This window comes from Protopterus annectens, chromosome 12.part0, assembly GCF_019279795.1.
Source record: "Protopterus annectens isolate FY-2018-M chromosome 12.part0, PAN1.0, whole genome shotgun sequence".
Taxonomy (NCBI): Eukaryota; Metazoa; Chordata; order Ceratodontiformes; family Protopteridae; genus Protopterus; species Protopterus annectens.
In genome coordinates, this window is record NC_056746.1 from 1,123,212,351 (window position 1) to 1,123,239,181 (window position 26,831).

Here is a 26,831-nt window from a genome sequence, read left to right on the forward strand (position 1 = left end):
AAGTCACCCAATATAATGGTGTTTGGAGATACATTTATACCCTCCAGTGTCTTCAGGAAGGCTGTGTGGGGTTCCTGAGTTTGAGAGGGTGGCCTGTAGCATGCTACAAATTGTAGAGCAGTTTTGCCTATGGTTAATTGCACCTGGATGGTTTTCGATGCTTCGTGCATTGCCAGCAACCTGGAGGTGTGGGTATCCTTGATGAATATGGATACACCCCCTCCTTTTGTGGTGTGGTCCGGGTTTTGGGGCCAGAACGCATGATATGAGGTAAAACCTGATAGTGCCGGGGTGCTCTCAGGAGCCTTGAACCAGGTTTCAGTCACAGCACAGACATCGATGTTCTCTATACTGAGAAGGGCCTCGAGTGCGTGCATTTTGAGATTTAGACTTCTGGCATTGAGCAGCATTACCCTTAGTTTCTTCCCATTTTTGTTTTCTAGGGTGGTAGGTTTAGAATTTGAGCCTTGCCTAAAAAAGGCACTATGGGGGTGGCAAGAGCCTTAGCCAATATCCGGAATCCCAGGGGTGACAGGTGCAAGCCGTCCCTTGCGAAGCAGCGTGGCTTGTCAAGCATGTCATCCCAGGCAGACAGACACTGGATCCCCTTTGAATGACACCAGAAATTAAGCCAATTGTTAAAGCTGATCATCTTGTTTCTATGTTGTGGCATCATTCTTGGTGAAGGAAGGATGCTGCTCAGGGTCAGGGTCATACCTGCCTGGGCTACATAATCAGAGAGCTCCTCATTAAGGTACTCCACCATATACATGGAGGTGTACATGTTGTGGTATCTTTTTGATATTCATCAAGTACCCATACATGGTGCTGCAGGGTCCTCCATCACAAAGACATGCAGCATAGCATAGGATTGGCTCTGCAGCCATACTGAATGCTAATGAGGCATTTTGGGGGTGACATATGCTAATTAGTCGTGTACACATACCACAAAACTACCTCCAGGAAGGCATCTATATGGCTGAGCAATTCAAGAAAACATAGATCAGCATGGCCATCCCCAACATATCATGGTAACGCACATAGCCATAAGTCAGTGTTCAACATCTGAACACAAACATGGTGGGACAGAACCACAAGACACCAGGGCTTACTTTAAAAGTGCCATAATGTCACTGACATCAAAAATGGGATGGGGTGCAGCCACTGAACTGTAGGGATTCATTTTTAAACTGTCTTGCTTGCATCAATGTTACCACAGGGATGGGTTGGTAGGTGGATATACACCCTAAAGTGCCATAATGGATCCAAGATTACAAAGAGCATTAGGGGTGATAGAATACACAATCAGAAGTACTGTGATAGCACCAATATTAATCATTACTACAGGGATGGGGGTGGGGCTACACACTCTATAGTACTCCAACAAACATGACTACAGGGACTGGGGCAGGGATATGCACACTCTAAGGTACAGTAATAGCACTAACATTACTACAGGGACTGGGGTAGAGGTATACATATTCTAAGGTACTTTAACAGCACCAGCATTACTACAAGGGACTGAAGGTAGCGGGAGTACATGCTCTAAAGTACTGTTGCAGGGACCTGAGGTACAGGTATATACACTCTAAGATACTGTAATAGTACCAACTTAACTACAAGGACTGGAGGTGGGGGGTACATGCTCTAAAGTAATGTAACAGCATCAAAATTACTACTGGGACTGGGCTATGGGTGTATATATACTCTAATGTACTGTAACAGCACTAACATTGCTACAGGGACTGGGGGGTACATACTCTAAAGTACTACAACAGCACCAGCATTACTACAGGGATTAGGAGTAGGGGATGCATACTCTACAGTACTGTAACAGCACCAGTATTCCTACAGGGACTGAGGTCCAGGTATACACACTCTAAAGTACTGTAACAGCACTAACAATGCTACAGGGACTAGGGGTGGAGTGGATACACACTCTAATGTACTATACCAGCACCAACATTTATATAAGGACTGGGGTAGGGGTATACACTCTCTAAGGTACTGTAACAGTGCCAGCATTACTACAGGGACTGAAGGTGGGGGGTACATGCTCTAAAGTACTGTTGCAGGGACCTGAGGTACAGGTATACACATTAAGGTTCTGTAACAGCACCAACTATACTACAGGGACTGGCGGTGGGGTTACATGCTCTAAAGTAATGTAACAGCACCAAAATTACTACAGGGAATGGGGTACAGGTATATACACTCTAAAGTACTGTAACAGCAATAACATTGCTACAGGGACTGGGGCTGGGGTGGATACACACTCTAAAGTACTATAATAGCACAAACATTACTACAGGAACTGGGAGTGGGGGATGCATACTCTAAAGTACTGTAACAGCAACAGCATTACTACACGGACTGGGGTACGGGTATGCACACTCTAAGGTACTGTAACAGCACCAGAATTACTACAGGGACTAGATGGGGGTGCATGCTCTAAAGTACTGTAACAGCACCAACATTACTACAGGGACTGGAGTAGGAGTAGACACACTCTAAGGTACTGTAACAGCACCAGCATTACTACAGGGACTGAAGTTGGGGTGGTACATACTCTAAAGTGCTGTTGCAGGGACCTGAGGTACAGGTATACACACTCTAAGGTACTGTAACAGTACCAACTTTACTACAAGGACTGGAGGTGGGGGGGTACATGCTCTAAAGAAATGTAACAACACCAAAATTACTACAGGGACTGGGCTATGGGTATATACACTCTGAAGTACTGTAACAGCACTGACATTGCTACAGGGAGTGGGGGTAGGGTGGATACACACTCTAAAGTACTACAACAGCACCAACATTACTACAGAGACTAGTAATAGGGGATGCATACTCTACAGTACTGTAACAGCACCAACATTACTACAGGGAATGAGTTCTGGGTATAGACAGTCTAAAGTACTGTAACAGCACTAACATTGCTACAGGGTCTAGGAGTGAGGGTTGCATACTCTAAAGTATTGTAACAGCACCAACTTTACTATAGGAACTGGGGTAGAAGATACACTAGACACCAGGGAAACTTTCATAAAGTGCCATAAGACACAGAACAACATAACACTGATAGGAGGAATCATGGGTCACAATCCAGAGTGCCATAATGGTACCAACCTTAGTAATGGAATATGGGGTGGGGAGAAAAACACCTCCTGACACCACGGAAGACAAAGTAAAATATCATAACAGCACCAATTTCAAAATGGGGATTGGAGTTGGGGTAACCACTGGATAGCAGAGCTTACTTCAATTGCTATGATGGAACCAGCATTACAACATGGAAGGGGGGGGGTTGGGTCACTTCACTTCCAGAGAATACTCTGTAAAATGACCAAGGCAAAGACATCATAATGGAGATCAGAAGATGAAGGGATACATTGCATACCAGGGATGATTCTGTAAAGTGTACCAGCACCGACAACATAACCGATTTCAGGTGATGCGGGAATAAACGACACCACCTGCATCTCATAGATAATAATTGCAGTAAAGTATTATGGATGTGAGAGGAACCATAGGAAGGTAGTAGAGAAAAGTACAGCTACATGAACTGGTCTGTGTGTGTGTGTTTGTTTGTGTATGGCAAGGTACAGATACAAGTACAGAGGTACAGGAACTAGTGTGTGTGTGTGTGTGTGTGTGTGTGTGTGTGTGTGTGTGTGTGTGTGTGTGTGTGTGTGTGTGTGTGTGTGTGTGTGTGTGTGTGTGTGTGTGCGTGTGTGCGTGTGTGTGCGTGTGTGTGTGTGTGTGTATAATAACCTTAAAAACTTTTAAAAAATTGCAGGAGATAAGCACCTTGCACCTATAGTATGGAGGTCTGAGTCCCAACACCCTTCTTCATTGATATATTTCTATGTAAAGGTTGAACCACATCAGGCAAAGGAAATATTGCCTTTGATTATTTCTGCTTTTGTAATTTAATGTTTGGTTAAGAATGCAGCAATATGTTGTGCTTCACAGTTCTAATGGTGAACCAAAGTTAATCTTTGTAATCAGAAATGTATCCTTTGTAACACCTCTCTGGTGTAGAATGGATCATTTACTTTTGGATCTGTCAGCGACTTTTGGTTTCATGCTATCCCAGTACCTCTTATGGTGGGTATATTATTTAATTCCTTTCTGTCATGAACATTAACACAACATATGCTTAAATAATGACTGGTGCAGGTTCCCTCTTTTCTCTGGAACAAGCAATGTAGGTTTTAAATGGCTATATGTACAAATCATCTATACAGTAAAGTAAACATGTATGTGCATCTGCTATGTAAAGCATACACAATGTATTTATTAACAAGACAGCAAAATAACATATCTTCCCTAAATCCCAGAATGGAGGAGAATGGCTGCCAATTGCTTAGTCATGTATTTCTAGAAATGGAGTCCAAGAATCTAAAGACGAAGAAAATGAGTAGGTAACAGATTTGCATATTGTTTGAGCAGAAGCAATGGCTGGAAAAGGATTGCCACAGGTAACATGGACAATAGTATTAATATTAATAAATAAATACTAGAAAACAGGGGTAACTGGCAATGTGCAGGATGTGTTATTCTGTTAGAATCTGAGCACACAAGGAAAATAGGATCCCCTTTTAATTCCATTGTTGCTGTTTATTGGTCTCAGCTGTCTGCTTAGGGTATGTATTATAAATCAGGTTTCCTCTTAGAAGTTGTATAATAGAAACATATACTAGGTTCTTCCTTCTGAAAAGCAACACTGTACTGAATGTAGTAATATATCTGAATTAGTGACCTTGCCCCCCTCCCTCCTGAACTTTTCTTACCAAACAGTTACATTTTGAATTTGTGCCTGTCCTTTTATTTTATACCACTGGTATTCTTGATATTTTTTCTTGAGCAGAACACCATAGTCTCTTGATAAATATGCAGCAATCAATTAAATTGTCTTCTGGCCAATGCTAAGGGTACATAACACTATGTTTAGACCAAATATCATGAAAGGTGCCTGTACCAGAGTTATTTGTTTCTCTAATGTGCATAGAGTTGCCTCTGCTAATATATCTGACTTATACATTTAAGCAAAGTATATAAATAAGAAGATGCAAGAAATGCCCCAAATCAAGGAAGTACATTTCACTATGTAGAATAAGTAGGGATTTGAATGATTCATTACAGAACCGAGCTTCAGTGCTTTCTACTGATGTTACTTTTTAATCATCTGTAGGTATAGTCCATGTAGAGACATCTATATACTGTATCAGTTCTTTCAAGGCTGACAATCAGGACACAGCACACATTGTTTTAGTAATATCATAAAAAGAAATGCATAATTAACAAAAAAATAAAAACTGCTGAAGGCTGTGATTAACTTTCAGTAACTTACAGTACCTCTTCCAGGGATTCATACCTTCGTAGCGTCCCTCCCACTAGTAAGCTTTTAAGCTTTTCTACGCCTCTCTTTCCTCATGATTATATTGCTAAGAGGTTTAACAATTTATTCATCTGTCCTACAATCCACCTTCTTGAACAGAAAGATTGACTGGCTGTCAGGATTTGCTGGTCATCAATTTTGTTGCCTGTCCCTAATGGAGAAAGAGATTCATACAATGGAAAAAGTCTTCATCAAGCAAAGAAGATGGAATGAATGTAATTTTAATTATATTTTCTTTGATGTGGAAAGCTCAGTTTTAGAAATTAATAATGTCTAAAAAATGTTTTTCTACAGGTGACAAAGATGAAATTCCCCAACTGTCAATTGCTTGAAGCACAAGATAATGAGGTGCTGGCACCCCTCAACTGCACAAGATACAGAGGCACTGGAATCCCGTTAACTGCACAAGATGCAGAGGCACTGGAACCCCCTCAGTTGCACAAGACACAGAGACACTGGCACCCCCTCAGCTGCACAAGATACAGAGATAGTGGAGCCTCCTAAACTTCGCAAGATGCAGAGACACAGGAACCACCTAAACTGCACAAGATGCAGAGACACTGGAAACCCCTAAACTGCAGAAGATGCAGAGACACTGGCACCCCCTCAGCTGCAAGAAACGCAGAGATGCTGGTAAGCCCTTCTGAAAGCTGAGCAGCAAAAAAAAGTAAAATCCATCTTGTCAATGCTGAGGTTCAGTCCTGGTATTATTTTATGAAGCTGTAATATCACAACAGTTTCATAAAACCATAGCCACCTGTGGATTGCGTCAGTTCATAATTTGCACTCAAGTCAGACATCCTCTTCACCCCGCCCTAGTTACAACTCAGCAGTGGCGTAACTACGTTAGAAGCGCCCTGAGGCAAACTTTTCCTAGGCGCCCCAACACCCCCCCCCAGGAACCCAAGACATCGAGATGACCAAAGCCAAATGGATGGAACAAAAACACTTTTCAACAGAATTAAGCTGCAGATTAATATATTTTTGACAAGTGGTAGAGATATTTATAGGAACAGCATGGGTAAGGACATTGTACCTTCTTTCATCTTTCAAGCAGAGTCATAAAATCCAAAATTCAGCATATTGTTAAAAGTCTATCTTGGCATTCATTTTCAGTATCAAAAAAGAGTGCAGAAGGTTTGGATCCACAGACCTTAAATGGAATAAAACATAATTTAACAAACCAACCTCATAAAAAGCTGAAAAAGTTCAATAATATCAGAAAGTCTATGCGAACTGCTTCTGCACAATTATCCAGGCTAACCCTATGTTCACTTTAGAGCTGTCACCAAAAACAGAAATGCATCAAGGAGAAACTTGTTAAAATTCCCACCATCATAGCATCACATTCCTGAACAATTTAAACTCTTGTGATCAAACTAGGAAGCCAAAATCTGAAAACAGCACAGGCTCATGGTTACCACCTTTTGCTATGTTCTAACTCCATTCCAAATCTGTTTATGAACTCCATCATAATCCATCTGCCAAAGGCCGCATCCAGTAAGAAAACTAAAGACTACAGACCAGTAGGTAACCTAGATCCTCTAACAAAGTCCTTTGAAAAATTATAAACAAACTCTTACTTGCATTTTAAAATATAACATCCGCACAAATAGACATCAAAAATGCAAACCTCAGTGTAATATCTGTATCACCACATTCCTAACCAATACCATCTATTCAATCTTTGAAGAAGGCAAACTCACATGTGCTATATTTATAGATTACAATATGACATTTGAATGAGTGGACCATAACATTCTACTAAAAAGTCTAAATACATTATTTTTTAGATGATGTGTGTGCCTGCTTACAGAGTTCCTTACTAAACAAAACATTTTATATCTCTGGATTCCATTATCATAAACCATATGCCTGTTATGGGAGATCTCAGGGATCAGGGGTAATTATTTGCTTTTTTCACTACTAATCAATAGCCACCCTTCTAATCTATCCAAGTCATACTTTACGCTAAAGACTTTGTCATCACCAGAGTATCAGCAGTGCACTAACAAATCAATGTATTTCTCCAAAGTTTCTTCACACTATACTTGAATTGGATTTGCCCTAATAAAGTTGTGCCAAATACCAAACAATCCACAGTAAGGATATCTGGTAGAAATAGACAGTTGTCTTCAGCCCATTTTCTCCACTTCCTTGACAGTCCTCACTGGCCACTACAATTCATTACTGAGCAGAAATAATCTGAGCTCCTACTAGACATTTCATTACCATTTTTTATTTCTCTTGTGGCAGCCTATACACAGAATGTACTGACTCATCTCAGAGAAGCTTATAAAAGCTGCAACCTTTACACAAAAGAAGCTAGACAAGCCATTATCATAAATACTTTGCTCCACAACCTTGTATACTCCATCCCAATGATATTATTTTATTCTCTTCAAAATTCTAAACCCCTGCAAAGAATATAGAATAAAATATGGAGTTTTGTACACCTTTTATTCTTGCACAAGACTATTACTGGATAACATGAAAAGAATTGAAACTGTATCCCCACTGAAGCCAGGACATCATTCCTCCTGAACATTCACAAAATAACTAACAGAAAGATCACTACTTTATCAACTTAAAATCTTCTTTTCTAAAGGATTCCTTCTTTCTCTCTGAAACAGCATTTTGTAAAATATTAACAGAATACTGGAACAAAATGCTGCCGGACATGAAGGCAAAACCCTCCATCAGAGACATAAGAAAAGCATATAAAAGTATGAGAAGGAAACCTTTGAGTAGTCACTGCAATGGCAACTGTGGCTAATTTACTATGCAACAAATCTTAAACCCTATAGATCAATTTAATCTCTTCTGCTATACCTTGTATTAAACTTACGGACAACTGATGTACATACTTCTTCATTCCTCTCTCCTTTTGTACTAAAAAAAGACTTCACCAATAGCTACAATTATTTTACTCAAAATAAACTTCAATAAACCCATCTAAAGCTGCTGTAATGCTATTTGGGACCACTCAAAGGCAATCTCACAATAAACTTTCTAGACACTAATTTAAACAACATTCTCCAAGTTACCTCCTACCAGTACCTCAGACTTGTACTTGACCCCTCTCTAAATTTTCAAAACACACTGGATCTGTTTCTGAACAAGTGCTGATTCAACTAAAAGCATTTTTCTCTATTTCAAACCATCTTATCCATATTCATGTTGCAATGTCAGTTATTGCTAGCCACATGGAGAATGGCTGGGTGCCCCAGTCCAGGAGGTTAGTAGGCAGGAGATCAAAACATGAGTGGCAGTGAGTGTAAAGTGATATGAAATAAGTTGTCATAATTTGAACATTAACAGCTGCTGCATTCATGAATTGGTCTGCTAAAATTATTGTTCATGTCTCTGCTTAACATATCCTTCTATGTGATAAAATAATGACATTTTAGCATTTATTCTATAAAAGACCTCAAAAATAACAACCTCATATGAACAATACTACAATAAACAAATACATATTTATTTTGTTTTTTCCCTGAAACACACATATTAGCCTAACATAAGAGAGTGACAGAAGCACATTCCTTCAACAGCAATTAGTGCTCACAAGTAAACCAAAACTGCTTTTGAAAGAGATAAAACATCTCACCAGTAACATTTCAGTAACATTACAGACAACTGTAGTGTACCCACAAATTTAAAAAAACACATCATGTTAACACTAACTATACTAATGAGTACAAAAACTATCTACTCTCTACTATAAAAAGCATTACTTAATTATCCCACCTCCCCCAGGCCTTTATTGCTTTACACACACACCTCTCACTCTGAAATCCCACACACACACCTCTCACTCTGAAATCCCATCTTCCACACATTACTCACTCTGAAATCCCATCTTCCGTCCATCCGTCAGTTTCAGTTCCCGCTCGCAAGTAGTCCTCCTCTAAACCGAACCGCTCACTCGCAAGTAGTCCTCTAAATCGAACCGCTCACTTGCAAGTAGTCCTCTAAACCGTCCGTTTCGGTTACTGCTCGCAAACTTGAAAATATGTGCTGCACTGCGCGCGATGATGTCAGCACACCCGCGACTACACTTCTTTCTTCTTAAAGAAGAATGCCCTAAAAAAAAAAAAAAAACTATTTTTTTAAATTAAATTAAATGATTACCTAGACAGCGGATTCCCCTGCCCAAAGTGCCCCCTGCCGCTTGGCGCCCTGAGGCAATTGCCTCACTTTGCCTCTCCTAGTTACGCCACTGCAACTCAGTGCAAAAAACATAGCACTGATCAATGTTTTCCATAGGACATCAGTGCCTGTGTGATTTCTTAGTGTGTAGTGTATGTTTTCCATACACCACGGTGGTGGTGCTGCGGTAGCCTTGTCGCCTCACAGTAAGACGCTGTTCGGTTCGATTCTCAGCTAGAGCATCTTCTGTGTGGAGACATGCATGAATGGGCGTACCTTCATTGAAGGTTGTACTTCAGGCCTGGCAAGCCAGTATGTAAAAATCAACTGCCAATCATTAGTGGACCAGAGTTCTGCTGTTGCGACCCCTAACTGGGAAAAGCCGAAAGACACAAACAGTGTATGTTTTCTATAGGACATCAGTGCCTGTGTGATTTCTGAGTGTGTAGTGTGTGTGTTTTCCATACATCAGTGCCTCTGTGATTTCTGAGTGTGTAGTGTGTGCGTTTTCCATAGAACATCAGTGCCTGTGTGATTTCTGACTGTGTAGTGTGAGTGTTTTCCATAAGACATCAGTGCCTGTGTGATTTCTGAGTGTGTAGTGCATGTATTTTCCATAGGACATCAGTGCCTGAGTGATTTCTGAGTGTGTAGTGTGAGTGTGTTTTCCATAGGACATCAGTGCCTGTGTGATTTCTGAGTGTGTAGTGTGAGTGTGTTTTCCGTAGGACATCAGTGCCTGTGTGATTTATGAGTGTGTAGTGTGAGTGTGTTTTCCATAGGACATCAGTGCCTGTGTGATTTATGAGTGTGTAGTGTGAGTGTGTTTTCCATAGGACATCAGTGCCTGTGTGATTTTTGAGTGTGTAGTGAGTGTGTTTTCCATAGGACATCAGTGCCTGAGTGATTTCTGAGCTTGTAATGTGTGTGTTTTCCATAGGACATCAGTGCCTGTGTGATTTATGTGTGTGTAGTGTGAGTGATTCCTTTGTTTTCGAAGACCTTCTTCCTTCTTCATGTCTGTAAAACATTGGCTTCCATATATAAATTTGGAGGATATAGGAGGCTTGGCCACAAACAGGTGGTTGCAAGGGATGTTGCACTCCTGAGAAAACAGTATAAACTTTTTTTTTGTTTTTTTTTTGTTTTTTTTTGCTTTTTGTGCTTTTAGCATTACTTTTTGGCATTTCATTTCCTTGACATTTTGACATTCATTGTTTCATTGTAGAACCCTATGAACATTTTCATTCCAGCCTTCACTAAAGGACCAGAGCGTGTCTACTTTACAAAGGTCATGAATCAAGCTGGGGAGGAGGCCTGTATCTCTTCCATTTTCCTTGCTGCTATATAAATGTTCTCCAAATGACTACTGGCAGAGGTATCTAACAGACATTTAAATAAACCTTTAGAGACTCCTTCATTACCATGTGAAAGTGTTTAGCCTTTCAAAAGTGTGCCATGTATCTGAAATTGTTCATAGAAGGTGACCAGCCTTGAAGTGAATGACATTTCATGACTTTAAAGAAGCCACCTTTTGTACCAAATTCACTTTTTCTAGTACAGCTATTATAGCAGATTGTTTTGCTTTGTATTCCCTTTATTTATCTATTTATGCATTTATTTTTTACCTCTTCTAATCTAAGTCACCCTTTGAAATATGACATATTTCCTTTCTAGTTCATGTGGTAAAATATATCTAAAGTGCATTCACAAAAGAAAAAGAAGATAAGAATTTGAACATTTTCCTTTTCTCTCTCTCCTGGATTGCATTCACCTCTTTACAAGGTCTTCATTACTAGTCTCCATTTTCTGGAGGTTTGTTTCAGTATTTTATTTATGTAGCTTGAGATCTTTTAAGCATATACACTTTGGAGCCTTAGTACGTGTGGCATAGGGATTACAGTTTTTTATGCTGTGAACAAACTCTGTGAAAAAGCATACTTGGTGTGGAAATCCATTGCCACTATCTGCTGTGCCTCAACATATTTGTATATTGACATCACTAGGTGTGACATCATCAACATAAACTTTACATCTTCAAATGCAAAACACGTGTACTTTAAATTTTATTAATTCTAAGGTTGAAAGAGTAATGTTTTATAATAGTGATTTTGATTTTGAAAGTCTGATAAAAGTGTTTAAAAATCACTCAGGAAACTGAAACTCAGTAAGCAACTACTGAAGTGGCAGGAAGAAAGGAAGACAGTATGAAGTAGCACTGTCTATATATATATATATATATATATATATATATATATATATATATATATATATATATATATATATATATATATATATATGTGTGTGTGTGTGTGTGTGTGTGTGTGTGTGTGTGTGAGTGTGGGGAGGGGTTCCATTCAGAAGCTCGAAATACTGAAATCTTGAATTTCATTATTTCAAGCCCAAGAAGCTGAATCCACATAACAGCAAAAGTTTAGAAGCATGAAATTCAAAACCTCGAATGCCGGAGGTTTTGAATTTTGCGATTCTATAGTTCCACTATGGTTATGTATTCAGGTAAGAGTGTGTGTGTGTGTGTGTGTGTGTGTGTGTGTGTGTGTGTGTGTGTGTGTGTGTGTGTGTGTGTGTGTGCGTGTGTGTGTGTGTGTGTGTGTGTGTGTGTGTGTGTGTGTGTTAAGGGGTTTGGGTAGGGGCTGTGTTGTGTGTCAGTGTGTTTTGTTGCTGTGATGTGTGTGTGTGAAGAGAAAGTAGCTTGGGTGGTGGTGTTCTGTGTGTGTTTGTATGTAGTGCAACCTCGGAGTGAGAATATTTAAGTAGGGGGTGTGGGAGATGCAGCTTTCATGTAGTAGAGTGATTGTGTGTGTTCGTGTGGTGGATGGTGTGTGTGTGTGTGTGTGTGTGTGTGTGTGTGTGTGTGTGTGTGTGTGTGTAGTAAAACTGCAAAATTCAAAACTTCCGGTATTCGAGGTTTTGAATTTTGCGGTTTTTAGTTTTCTTTGTTTTGTGGATTATACTTCTTGGGCTTGAGATACTGAAATTCGAGAGTTCAGTATTTTGAGCTTCTGAAGTGAATCCCGATATATATATATATATATATATATATATATATATATATATATATATATATGATTCTACTTTAAACAGCAAAAGATTGAACGCTGTTATATCGACCCCTTAAAGTCAAAAACTAAAAAGAGCGAACAACCAGAACAGTGATTTCTTAAATCACTTGAACAGCTGTCCTGGTTGTACCGTTTCCTCCATTGTAGTGCGATTTCAGAGTTGGTATATTTAAGAAGGGGGGTGTGGGGGTGAAGCCCCCCAGTTAAAATAGTGTTTAGTGTGTTTTATTATTATTATTTTTTTTTTTAGGAACAGCGATTTCTTTCCCTGGGAAAGAAATCACTGTTCTGGTTGTTAGCTCATTTTAGTTTTTGACTTTAAGGGGTCGATATAACAGTGCTCGATCTTTTGATTGTTCACTGTTATAATATAAACTGATATATATATATATATATATATATATATATATATATATATATATTTTTTTTTTTTTAACTGTCTTTATATATTGATAGGACTCTGGCCTGTCCACTGAGTTAAGTAGGTTAAGTTCTGCTGCCAGATATGAACACTGTTATTACAGCAAGCAGACTAATGAACGAATGATAAAGTTAACAGAAATTACCAGCTGGTACGCTGACACAAATGCTTACCTACACAAAGTGATATACTATGTTGCATAAGGACAGCTTATGATGCTCTAATAACCTTTTATCACTTCAATTTCTAGTTTGTACTTCTCAACTGTCCAGAATTTTGCAGAATATCTCGGATTTTGCATCATCCTTTTGCCCTGTCCCTCATAAAATTCTTGATTTTTCTGCTAAATGACTGGAGATTACAGTGAGTCTATAATGTCAGAACTTAGAATTTCACACTTCTTATTGTTCAGAAAATATGTCAAAGAAAAAATGTTGTTTCATTAACTTTTAAGTGAATTAGGCTTATAGGCAAGGACTAGGCTAAATGCCCTTGTGGACCATTTTAAGCCTACCTAATTTTCCCAAAGAAGAAAATCAAACCCTGTACCTTCTGTCTGGGAGATAAACACCTTAACCATATTGTGAACCCCAACCCAGAGAAATATTTAAAAATTTCCAGATTTTGGGTCTTTGTCCTGCTAATGTTTTGACCTTGAGCAAAGCAGGCAGGTGAGACGCATTTCTAACTACCTGCAGTTTGCCAAGTCCATTGAGCATGTTACTTATTTTATTCGATAACTATGAAACTTTATGGAACTTAAATAGGTATGTTGAAATAATTGTTGGATTTATTGGTTAAATAAATATCGCATGCATCTGTTTTAGACTATAAGTCCTCCCAAGTTGTATTCCATTTTTTTAGAGAAGTAATGCTTAGAACCCACTTTCTAGTATTTGTTGCTGTATATATTGTATGTTTTTGCACCAATGCATCATAGCATAAACAATGTCTAAAAATGAGAGTTAATGCTGTCAGCAACAGGGCCCCCAGTTTATAATTCCAAGACACATATAAGGGTGAGACCTAGAATTATGTAAAATAGAAAAGCGCAAAAATACAGCATAGTCGCAAATGTCACTCTTTTCTTTTAAAATAGTTTTTGAAAGGGGCTGTGCTCCCCTCAGTCTCTGAACTTATATATACCATCTTCAAAATTGCCACACCTCAGAGAAAAGGAAGTATTACAAGAAATGGCAGTCTTGAACTTAATACATGTAAGTATGAATTTTCAGTCATTCAATCTGTCCATTCTCTAGTTATTTGCATTTTGACATAAAGGAAAGACTGAAACAATGGGCCATTGGTATATTAAAATGTCTTAGTGCAGTAATACAGATGTAATGAGAATGTAATATGCTGGCATTGCTTATATACATAGCACAATTATTTCCTACAGTTTTTGGGTGTACTTGCTTCAGATAGATAATTTGAGCTCATATAATGTTGTTTTTTTGGAAGCTGTTTAACCGAGTGTCAAAATTAGCATTTTCTACAGTAATCAAATCTGTATTTTGAAATGTAGATCACATTGCGACAAATTCATATATCATATCATTGCCAAACATATCAATTTATAATAATGCAATCATATGTTATCACATAAACTATAAGCATTATTCTTACATAAAATAAATAGCATGTTTTCTAAGTTCTAAACCTGGCTAGCACTCATTTATGCAAACAGATATACCATGCCCATCTTCAGCATTACATTATTTCATTGAAACTTGGTTTCTGCATGACCCTATATTTACCTATTTTGCTTGACATGAACTTCGCAGATTTTTGCCCACAGAATTAACAAATGTTAAAGGAAGTGTCATGTTGTCAGTATCAATGATTAGTGGCCAGTACATACAAAACAGAGTAAAAGCAAGAGACTCTTTCAGGAAAATATGAAGTTTGGCAGGTTAATAAAGTACATTGTCATCTGTCTTTTTACAGGTGCTCATATTTCCCTTCAGAATGTCTATCCATGTAAGGAAAAATATTTCAAATACATATAATCATGGTGCTGGTGAAATTTACCTGACTGGTTTATGCCAGTGATTGCTGAAAAGTGACCCTGCATACTTTGATTACCAGGTCTGTATTCATATTATCAGAGTGACAAAAAAATGACTAATTGATTTTTTGATTGAATGCTTTCATCCTTCATGTGAGCAGAGCTTCATTTTCAAGTCAGAGGGCAGATTTAGCATCTAAATCAAATGTCAGAGCTCAGCGTCTGGATTACACAGTGCCTTCTGCGGAGGATAAAGTTGTTAAGCTCTTAGCTCAGTACACATGTTTGAACAGTAAGCCATTGTAGCAATTTTCCCACTTAGAATAACAATTAAATCATGTTTTACCTACAGTTCTGTTAAAATGTCAGTACAACAGAGATATCTCCTGAAAGCTTTAAGCCTGAAATTTTATTTTTTCATTGTCCTCTTTATTCTTCAAGTACAGGTTGAGGGGGTCTACACCATAATGAAAATGGGAGAGAATCTTGAAGTAATATTACAGGACAGTGTATAACTGGTATAACTGCTCATTTTTTCCTGCAGATGGAATTGTGTATTCACAATATGTTTTACAAGTCATGCCTTTCTAAATTGGCCTGATGTTAGCCCTCTCAGCTTTCTAAGAGCACAGGCAGGATTAACCACGTGGAACAAGTTGATACATTTAGCATGGATATCTAAAGAGATCTGGTTCTTCACTGATTATTTTGGCAGTTGTCATTTCTTAAAGTGAAAAAGACAGCATAAGACATGGGAAATATATGTTAGATTCTAATAAATAGATCAAGGACAGATTGTTATAAAAAATTGTGCTGCACAGACTGTATTATTAGAGTGAATCTTGATAGCTTATGCATCTGTACATTTGCAGACTTCACTTAGCATTTTTTTCCAAAGTTTTGTTTTGGACATTAGAAATGGCAGTGAGTATGAAAGAGTGTGTTGGACAGTTGCTCAAAGAGCCATATAAAAGAAAGCAGTCTGATAGGGTCACATTTTACACCCATATGGGGAAGGAATGGATAGTGATAAATGAGAGAAAAGAGCTAAGTCAGCAGGACAACAATCTAATGTATGGAACATCATCAAGGAAAAGGCAGGCTTGTTAAGCAGATATCTGATGTTAGAGAGGTGCTTATCAAGCTTTTCTTATGTACCCCTCATGACTGTTAAGCTCTACATTCATGCATTAACAACAGTTACCAGCTGTCACAGAAGAGAAGCAGGAAATAGAAACAGCTTTAAAAGCTGTTAAATACTTCATTCAATCCAGTGTTTAATGGGTTATAAAGTTGCTAGCTCTTCCTGCTGCTCTTCTGTGCTGTGGCCACTGTCTGTGTGGCAGCAGAAAGTGTGGAACAGCTTTTAAAGTTGTAAAGTAATTACTGATATTATGATTTTTTACTGTACAAAGGTGAGTTAAAGCTCCGTAGACTGTAAAGGTTTATGGTCATGTGTCCCCAATCATAACCCAGCTTGTCGTGTGCTCTCAGCATGGATGTCATGATTCATCTCTTCAGCTTTACTGTCAAGGTAAATTTCTTGATACATAACAAGCTGGTTATGATCGAAGACCTAATTAGATTTCTCTGTACAATAAATGGCTTTAAAATATGTATAATTCTCATAAAGTAATACTACTGTGGAATCTTATAATCTTTGGGGTAGTAAAAGTTGTGAAGACCTACACCACAACACAGACTAATATACAGGGAGCAAAGAACTCATGCTGATTAATTCTGGGAAACAAAAATGTGATTCAGGTGACGAGATGAGCTTTTCCAGTGATCAGGGTAAAATACAGCCTGTACGTGCAGTAATATGGAGAGGTCAATAAACTATCAACCAGACCTTTCAAGGAACTTAGGCTCATATTAAATATAATAAAAAGGCACCCTGAGGTACATAACACAGTGACTAATGAATACAGACCATAGAATGTTAATAAGTGGTAGAGGATGGAAAAGCCAAACCCCTTACTTTTCTTTAACTTAATATGAACAAATCCATATGATGTAACATTTTTATATAGATAGCTAATCATACCTTGTCCTGTCTTGATAAAAATCTTATGAATTCTCTGTGTCCTGCTTCTTGTTTAGTTTTGTATAATTACCTTGCTGTTCCCTGCAAGGTCTAAAGGAGATCCTATCAGACTATTATACAGTTACAATAGAACTTTAGGTGTACTGCATTTGATAAAGCTAAAGCTATATATAAAACATTATTTAAACACTGCATATTTTTTGCTCAAACGTCACTTAATCATCATTCCTCATTATCATATATTCATAAACATTTATTGCTTTTTACTGCTGTCTAGCTATTAAGTAATTCTAGTAGTACATTCTTTGGTTTAAATTCAAAAGATTTTATTTTTTTCCAGATTAACTTTAAGCTTATTTTCTACCAAATAGTTGTCAATCCTATTTAATTTTTCCTGAAATGGTACCTGCATTTTCTTTGCTAGGCAGTACTTTGTAGATGCCAGTATTTTACCACTGACTATGTCTATCATATAAAGAGAGATCAAAATGTATACTTTTACTGACCCAAGAGGCACAGGTATATCAGAAATCATTAAAGGCCATATGGTATCAGCTATCTAACACTTTATATGCCATCTTTTCTCCAGATGATCACTGCAGATAATTAATCAATGCTATAATATCACATGGCCTGTGTTATCAGCTGCCTTGCTGTAATCCATGTAGATGGCATTGAACTGCAACCTCTGAGCCACAGTGTCCGTTATGCTGCTCATGAAATATTGGTTGCTGCTTTAATAGTCTTACTTACACATCTGTTGTTTTTATTTCCTCTCCCTTCAGCCGACCATCACCTGCTACCAGCTCGTCTCCTTCCTCATCATGGTTCACCATCTCTACTGAGATTTGTGCACATATTAAAAGAAACATGCAAATAATAAAAGAAAAAATAAATACAAAAATAAATAAATAAATAAATAAATAAATAATGTAGCAGTACTTTTTTGGCTTAACAGAAGGTATTCTTTGCAAGGTCAGATGAATTCTTAAAAATATGTTGAGTTTCCACTACCCTACAGCTATGACCTAGTCATATATTCCAAGTAGGTACTTTCTTACTGAAACATAACATTTTGAAGAACAGGCTATCATACCTGTCAACCTTTTGGTGCAAAAATCAGCAAAGCCAAAAAGAATGAGAGGACAAAAGCCCAAAATCAGTGATAGATTTTAAATATTGGTCTTACAGGTTCATAGTTTCATAGGTTGGTACTAGGCTATCGGCCCTAGGGCCTATACAAGCCTAGCCATAACAATTCCCTGGATATTTCTTCCCACAATATTTACTTCCCTGGACCCCTGTCTACAAACTTAGAGAAGTTTCTGGAATAAGATATTTTATATTGCCATACATTTCCTGAAGGATATGAAGCCAGAATACCTGGCAGGTGGAATGCATCATAGTTAGCCAATCACACAGGCTGCACCTGCAGCACACCACTATAAAGTATGCATACACCCTACAATCTGATTTTTCACCCATACTCTGCACCATGCGAGTACAGACTTGGGAATTTCAACTGACAGAATTCTAGGGGCTGCTGCTGCTCCACTATATCTGTATGTGCTGGAGGCTGAGGGCAGTGCTGCTGCTGACAGTAGGCCTAGACTGAGAAGGAGAAGAGTGTTCAGGTCCAGAGTAACCTTCCAGGAGCTACATGAGCTGGAGATTGTAAAGCACTACAGGGTTGACAGGGACATACTATAAGAACTCACTGAGTTTTGTCGCCCTCAACTCAGACCCAGAGCCACAGAGGGGAACCCATCCCAGTGGAAACAAAGGTATGTATAGCCCTTAGAATACTAACTACAGGTCCTTTTCAAAGACCATCTGGGGACATGATGGTGGTCTCATAGGCATCTGCATCCAGGGTACTACACCAGTTCCTGGCAAATGCAAACACATGCAAGTGAGCACATTTATTTACCTCACACCCCTGAGGAGAGGGCCAGCAGTATGCATCTCTTCCACTGTGTAGCACACTACCCTGAAGTACTGGGTGCCATAAACTGCACTCATGTCAACATCAAATCACCACCCAGTGAGGAGGGTAGAGTCTACATCAACCACACAGGATATCACTCCATCAATTGCCAGGTCGTGTGCAATGCCCAAGGCATTATCATGAGTGTGTGTGCTGGCAGCCCTGACAGTTATCATGACTCCCATATCTGGCATGCATCACAGCTGTACCAGATGTTTGCTATGGGGAGACATCCCATATGACCATCTACTGGGGGATGCTGGCTATGCACTGGAACCATGGATGATGAAACCCATCAGAAATGCACACACACCTACTAAACAACACCATAATGAGGCACATGCACAAACTAGGAACATCATAGAGGGTGTGTTTGGGTTCTCAAATCACGGTTCTGCCACCTTAATATATCTGGTGGATCCCTGCAGTACTCTTCAGCCACATATGCACAGATGTTCACAGTATGTGTCATGCTACACAATAAAATCCTGTGGAAACAGCTGCAGCAGAATCATTACAGGGAAGGGACACACAGCCACCCACCAGTGGATAGGTCCACACAACCATATTCACAGGGGGATTTGGAGGAGGAACCCCCTGAGATTGTCCCTGTAGGCAGATGTAGGCATGCCCAGTATGCCGTGGCCTTGGCAAAGAGGCAATGCAAAGCACATGGACTGACAACCTAGGGTTCTAGGGACTGACACCTCACTCTGACTCTTATACATATCAAAAAAGATGCCAGCCAGACCACACAACCTGTACCTTACCATGTATTTGCTAAGTACTGCATGCATCAGACAGATTCAGCCCTGAAGCACTGTTATCTCTGTACAAGACTATGGTAGCATATGTATGGAACTGCTGCATGTATGCAAGGAAATAGAGTGGGCTACTTGCAGAGAACTGACAACAATGTGGGACAACAGGAATGCGCTGCCCAGGACTGGCCACTCCATAATATACAGTATGCAAAGGAAATGACAAAAATTGGGTCATAGGACAGATGCATGACTGTCAATGCTAGAGTCCCCTACCTCCAACACAGACATGTTCCCATACAACTGCAGTAACAGTATGTTTGCAAGATTATATCAGCAGACCACACTATTCCCAGGGCTGTCCCAAATAACCTAGCAACGTGTTCTATTGCCTCAATATACAAGGGTCAAAGTTTATGTCTGTCTGCTGTTGATAGTGTCAGGAATTAAAATTCACTTTTTGGTGGTGGTGTGGCTTAGTGGGGTAAGTACACTAGTGTGGTTGATGGTGTCCGTGGGCCATAGCTGGCTTCACCTATAATTTTGCATGTGAGGTACTCCTATGGTAGGAGTCTCACAGACTGTCAATATGTCACTATGTGTTACTGCAAGGAAGCTGAACAACTGCAGAGACAATGGAGGGACAGGAAGCCACAGCTATAGACATTACACATGTGCTGAGTAACCTAGAAGGTCTGTACATTACAGCAGGTTGTAACAAGTCAGAGTAGCAGCAGGATGTAAAGGCCAGAATGTAACTGTGTCAGTACCTGCAACAAGTCAGTGGGCATCATGTAGTAGTATATTACAAAAATAAAACAACTGTCTGAAGAGCAGAGCAGACATGTGGAGCAGAATGCTGGACATCTACAGAACATGTACAATCAGAGGTGTGAACTGTGTAACCCTGTGTGTGTGGTGTTACATCATGTATCACAGCCACAGCATACCCACAACTACTTAGAGCAGGAAATATGGACAAAGCCATGAATAGCTGTTGGACAAAGGCCCACATATAAGCAGAAGGATTAACTAGTGGCCACAAAAATATATAAAGTGCAGAGAATAACATGTCATCCAGCAGCATGGATTCCCTGCTGTGTATGGAGTCAGCAAAGAAACTATCTGTCATCAGTTCCTAATGTCAACCTATAATGGTTTGCCACTGATGTACCAGAAAATCACAATGCTATGTAAAATGTACCAGACATATGATGCAAAACCCTGTACAGTTTATTACAATCTGCACACACCCTAGGTTTGATTCAGCTATTATGATCAGCAGAGAGCCGGGGAATCCCTTGGGCATAACATCAGTGAGGTGCTGGACTGTTGAATCAGGTACAGCAGCCAATTGGCTATAGCACACAAAATCCCAAACTGGAGAACTGGTAGGTCTGGCCTGGAGTCACCTTGTAAGTGCCGACAGTCACACTGGGCATGCTGCAACACTTGGTTAATTTCAGCCCATGTCTGATGCCTCATCTGCCTAAAGAACTGATATGTGAATATATCTCTGTGCATACAAACAGGCATGTATATGTATCTGTCTCTCCCTATCCCCTCAGACATGATTACCCTTAGCTATCACTATGTGGCACTATATATATATATATATATATATATATATATATATATATATATATATATATATATATATATATATATATATATATTTATATAGATATATAGAGGTAACATATATATATATATATATATATATATATATATATATATATATATATATACACTGTACTGTGAGTTGTATTGTGTAATAGTAGATAAGCAGGGGTTCTAATCCCACATCAGCCATCTTGTGTTTGTGTATATGTACATATTTCCAATGCAGTAGTACGGACATGCTTATGTCTGAGCAGTGGTCAATCATTTTATGGCCCTGTGACTAGCATCCTCCAGAACATTGGCCTCCCTGTCAACAGCTGCTGATGTCATTCACCTTAACAGCACTGGCATACACTCTCAGAAGACATAAGCTTCATGGCGCATGTGATAAGTACTTAGCATATACTACTAGGTAGGAAGGGGTTCTAATATTACAAAGGAAAACTCTCTGAATGAGTGTGTGTGTATGTAAATGTACCCCCTTGTAGTAATGTGTGTCTGTGTGCAATGGTTATACATTTTCAGGCCTAGTCACCCCCCCTTTGGCCTCCTTTACAGTGCCTGCTGATGTTATCCACCTTAACAGCACTGGCATACACTCTCAGAGCACATAAGCTCTGTGGCACATGCAATAAGTATGTAGTATTATAGTATCTACTACTAGATAAGCAAGGGTTCTAAACTCGAGGCCAATTCTGTGTGTGTAAATATACCACATTGCAGCAGTCTGTCTGTCTCTCCTACCTGTGTGTAATGGTTATACATTTTCAGGCCCTGTCAACCCCCATTGGTCTCCTTTACAGGGCCTGCTGATGTCATCCACCTTAACAGCACAGCCATACACTCTCAGAACACATAAGATCCATGGCACATGCGATAAGTATGTAGTACTGTAGTGTATATTACTAGCCAAATAAGGGGCCTAATGTCTAAAAAGACAACTCTGTAAGTGTGTGTGTTTGTGTAAATATATCCCCTTGCAGCAGGGTGTCTGTCTTGCCTATGTCTATGCAAAGGTTATACATTTTAAGGCCCTGTGAGTAGCTGCTATCCCTATATAACCCTCATCTACCTAGGCATAAATGCTATCTGCCAGCACCTACATTTGAAAGGTGCTGAACACTCAGGTGACACATATCAAGGGTAGCATGCCTTGTCATGGAGTATGCATGTTACGCTCTCAACCCCCATTGCCCCTGACACACTTTTCTATACATACACACCTAGGTAACCATGCACATAGACAGCCATACCTTGCTGATGTCACATTTCTGCTTTGCTATCATGTCATCCTGAGCTGCTGTATTGCCACCAAGTCTCCACTGTGTAGTTACTCTGACCCGTGCAACAGAAACATACAAACTTCTGAGAGACACGTGTCAGTCTGCAACACCACTGCCAACCTAACATCATGCAACAAAAGTAGAAACACTTTGATGTGTACTCATGACACATGCCAGCATGCAGCACCTGTCATGGGATAACACAACTGCACTACAAAATGTCATGTAATGTACCATAGTCACCCTGGGCATCAGACACATATTTGAATACCTCTGCTGTGATGGTATGGATGGCAGGGATGTGGCACAGGTATCATCACATGCACTGGTTGTGGTGTGTGAGGGTGCCAGAGGCCTAGGCTGTGTCAAACAGTTGACATGTGTGGGAGTCAGGAAGGGGAGGCTGGACAGCTGGGCCATTGAGAGATGCCATGTGTGTCTGTTGGTGACCTGCATGTGACAGTGATGTTTCAGTGTGTGCATGTACATAGTCAAGCCATGTGCTATCCCTACATGTGGGTATGTTGGACAGCTCTGGACCATACATAGCACACTGGACAGTTCACCATTTCCGGCCATGAACATGGGAACTGGCTCTGCCAGGAGTGGCACTGGCACCACCAGGTCCTGGGTCAGATGCATTACTAGTCGCTGATGGTGACTGGTGTCTGCTGGGTCTGTGTCCCTCATGGGACCATCCAGGACTATGTGCCTATGGCCTGCCACTTCATGGTGTGGACAGCATCCTCCCTTCTGTAGTGCTGGAGGTACTGCCACTATGAGAGCGTGAGTCTGCATGGCTACATGGACTCTCAGCAGATGTTGTTCCTGACCTACAGCCACATGTCTGATGGCCTACTCCCATCACATGTCCTAGCACAGACAATGTGCAGTCGAGGACTGACAATGTCTTACCCCACCATCTATCCACTACATCAGTGAAATGATGCATGGCATTAGCAATGTGGTTGAGGGAGTCAGTTTACTATGACTTACGAGAACTGCAGTAAGTTGAACAGCCGATGTTTCCAAGGGACAGGAAACCGAACCAAAAGTGGTCAATGTCATTCAGTCGAGTTACATGGTGCACTCGACCTTTTGGCAATCGACTGGAGGGAGGTTGTGCTTTAGTGAGGAACAGAGAAGTAAGCCATTTCCTCACTTTAGTGCGATCTCAGTTTTGATATATTTAATATTCAAGGGGTGTGGAGGGTGCAGGGGTGTAGCCCCCCTGCTAAATAGTAGAGGTAAGGTGAGTAACACAGGTGGAAGGTAGGAATGTTGAATACACATTTCCATGTTCCCCATTTTCGACATTCTGGTCTTCCACTGTTTTGGAATGCAACATTATTTTTTGATGTTGCAACTATTTGACCCAACCCCTTTTGAATATACCACAGTAAATCGGAAGGAGTCAGAGATGTCAGACAGTGATGCTTCCATGATCCTGAGAATCATTCTGGTGTTGCGTTCAGAATGTGCCTATGCCTCCATGATGGACCGAAACATGTGTTGAGTGACCCATGATGTAACAACCTGTGACAGGTGGTGGATAGGTAGCAGTCCTACTTTGAGCACCCCTGTCAATCTGCCTGTGTGGGACCTCACCAGCCCTCTGACTATGGCAAGTGTCCACAGTCACTGATGCCATAGTCACCACACTCTCCTGTTTGATGCCATCACACTCTGTCCGATAGCTGTGGCCACAGGGGACTGAGTATGTGTGGGCATAATGACTGTGTGCAGGGACAATGGAGGAGGAAGTGGGATGTCAATCCATGGGACAGAGTCAGCCCCCAACAACCCCACCTGTGCCTCACTATGGCCACCATCATCATCAGAGTCTGATGAGACACTGACATCAGGTTCTGATGGGGCACACTCCAGCCCCAAGGGTCACCTCGGAGGAGGAAGGGTTTCACTTCATAATCTTGAATTACTGAAATTTCGAATTTCAGTAACCCGAGACTATAAAGTCGAACTGTCATAATCGTGAAGGCCTAGAAGCACAAAATTTCAAATCGCCAAAGGTTTGGTTTGCTAAATGAATACTACTTGACTGCAGAGTTTCTAGCTAATAAGATCATGTATTTGATATTTAACATGCATACAGACTTTCTTTTTGCTCCTGGGACTGTTGGTGCTTTTCATAAAACTAGTATTTCCCAGGAAGGCAAACCTGTTCTCCTCTTAGATGGGTACGTGTTGCAGAGGGATAACATTTTAAAAGAGAAAACTTACTGGAACAGCAAACTGAATCTGTCTGACAAATCCACAGGTAGGGTACTCTCAATAAGTGTCCCAGATGGAGAAAAGTTGCTTAAATCTGTAAAACACACTCATAGTGGAGATCCAAGTGAGGTGGAATGGTATAGGATGTGTGCTGAATTAAAGTTAAAGGCACAATTCTCTCAAGATACACCCTGTCTCATAGTAGACGATGTTTTAGCTTCAACATTTAGTGCTGTGACCCCTAGTTTACCTGCTTGTAAAGCACTTTTACAGCAAGTAGGAATAGTCCTTTGGAAGGAATCTAAATCAGTATCTGAAAAGTTGGTTAAACTGTAAGATATCAACATGGATTATTTTCCTACAAAGTCAGGCATATTTGTAAGCAAATGTATGAATGATTTATCTAATGACACAACTGTTGTAGTGTTTTCTACTAGTCAGAATTTACTTGATCTCAGTACTGCAACCATCTGGTTGGTAGATGGAACATTCTTTTATAAAGGAATAATTTGTCATCAGCTATACAGCCTACATGGTTTAATAAAGTATGGATGGTTCCACAAGAGTGTGCCTCTACTCTTTTGTTTAATGAATAAAAAGTCATTAAAATCCTATAATTTTATGTGGAACTGTATTTTACAGTTGCTTGATGAACATGAGATTGAGATAAATGTAAAATATATTTTGAGTGATTCTGAGATAGCTGTAAAAAGAAGTGTTGCTTTAAATTTACATGGTGTAATACCAAAAGGGTGCCTCTTCCACTTTGGACAAAATATTTGGAGAAAGGTTCAGCAATTAGGTTTGGCTCATCTCTATAATACTAACATGGCTTTTCAGTTACATGTCAGATGCTTGGTTGGTTTAGCATTCTTGCCAGAGGCTGATGTCTGCATTACATTTAATGAACTTAAAGAGGTGTTTCCAATTGAAAGGAAAGAGTTATTAAAATATTTTTTTGATTGGTACCTATTGGGAAGAGTTTGCAAGTTTTGCACCATAACTACTGGCTTCTGCAGATTTCCTCCCTTATTCCCTGTTTTCTTTTGGAACATGCATGATCTTAATACTTTATTTTTGCCCCATACTCAAAATAGTGTAGAGGGGGTCTATATTAGAAGCACAAAAAGACTAAATCACAAACGCTCACATGAGCGAAAATGTCGGGAATCGAAAGTGTGATTGCGGGGTCGTGTTACAGTGAGAAGTGGGATATTTGCCCTTTCCTCACTGTAGTGCGACCTTGGAGTTAGAATATATATAGTTAGCAGGGGGTGTGGGGGGGTGCAGCCCCCCACAATAGCAAGTTCGATTACTGGCATTATCGCTCATGTGAGCGTTTGCGGTGTAGTCTTTTCGTCTTTTCGTGCTTCCAATATAGACCCGTGTAGAGGCCTGGCATCGCCAATTCAAATCTTTATTGGGGCATAAAGCAACAGACTTAGCTGTGTTAATGAATGTATTAGCCGGAGAGCAAGACAGAGTTTATGAATTGCGAGTTTGCATGAGCTGCGGAAGCCCACCTTCTACTAAAAGACGTAATGTGGTTAAACGACACAGTCAATTTGAGAATGTGCTGCAAAATAGTGCATCGTACACTTCTGTGGAGTTTATAATGGCTATTTCCAGGCTGCTAAAAATATGAGAGAGTTTTCAGTGTTTAATTTTCTTTTGAAAGACAGATTGAAAGTGCTTTTCATAGGGACAGAATGTCTTTACTGATAGGCTAAAGCAGATATGATGATTTTTTGTGCATCTCAAATATGCTTTTTGTGTTAACGTCAATTCCTTGGATGTTCAGAAGTGCCTGCAGTAGAACCTAATGAGTTC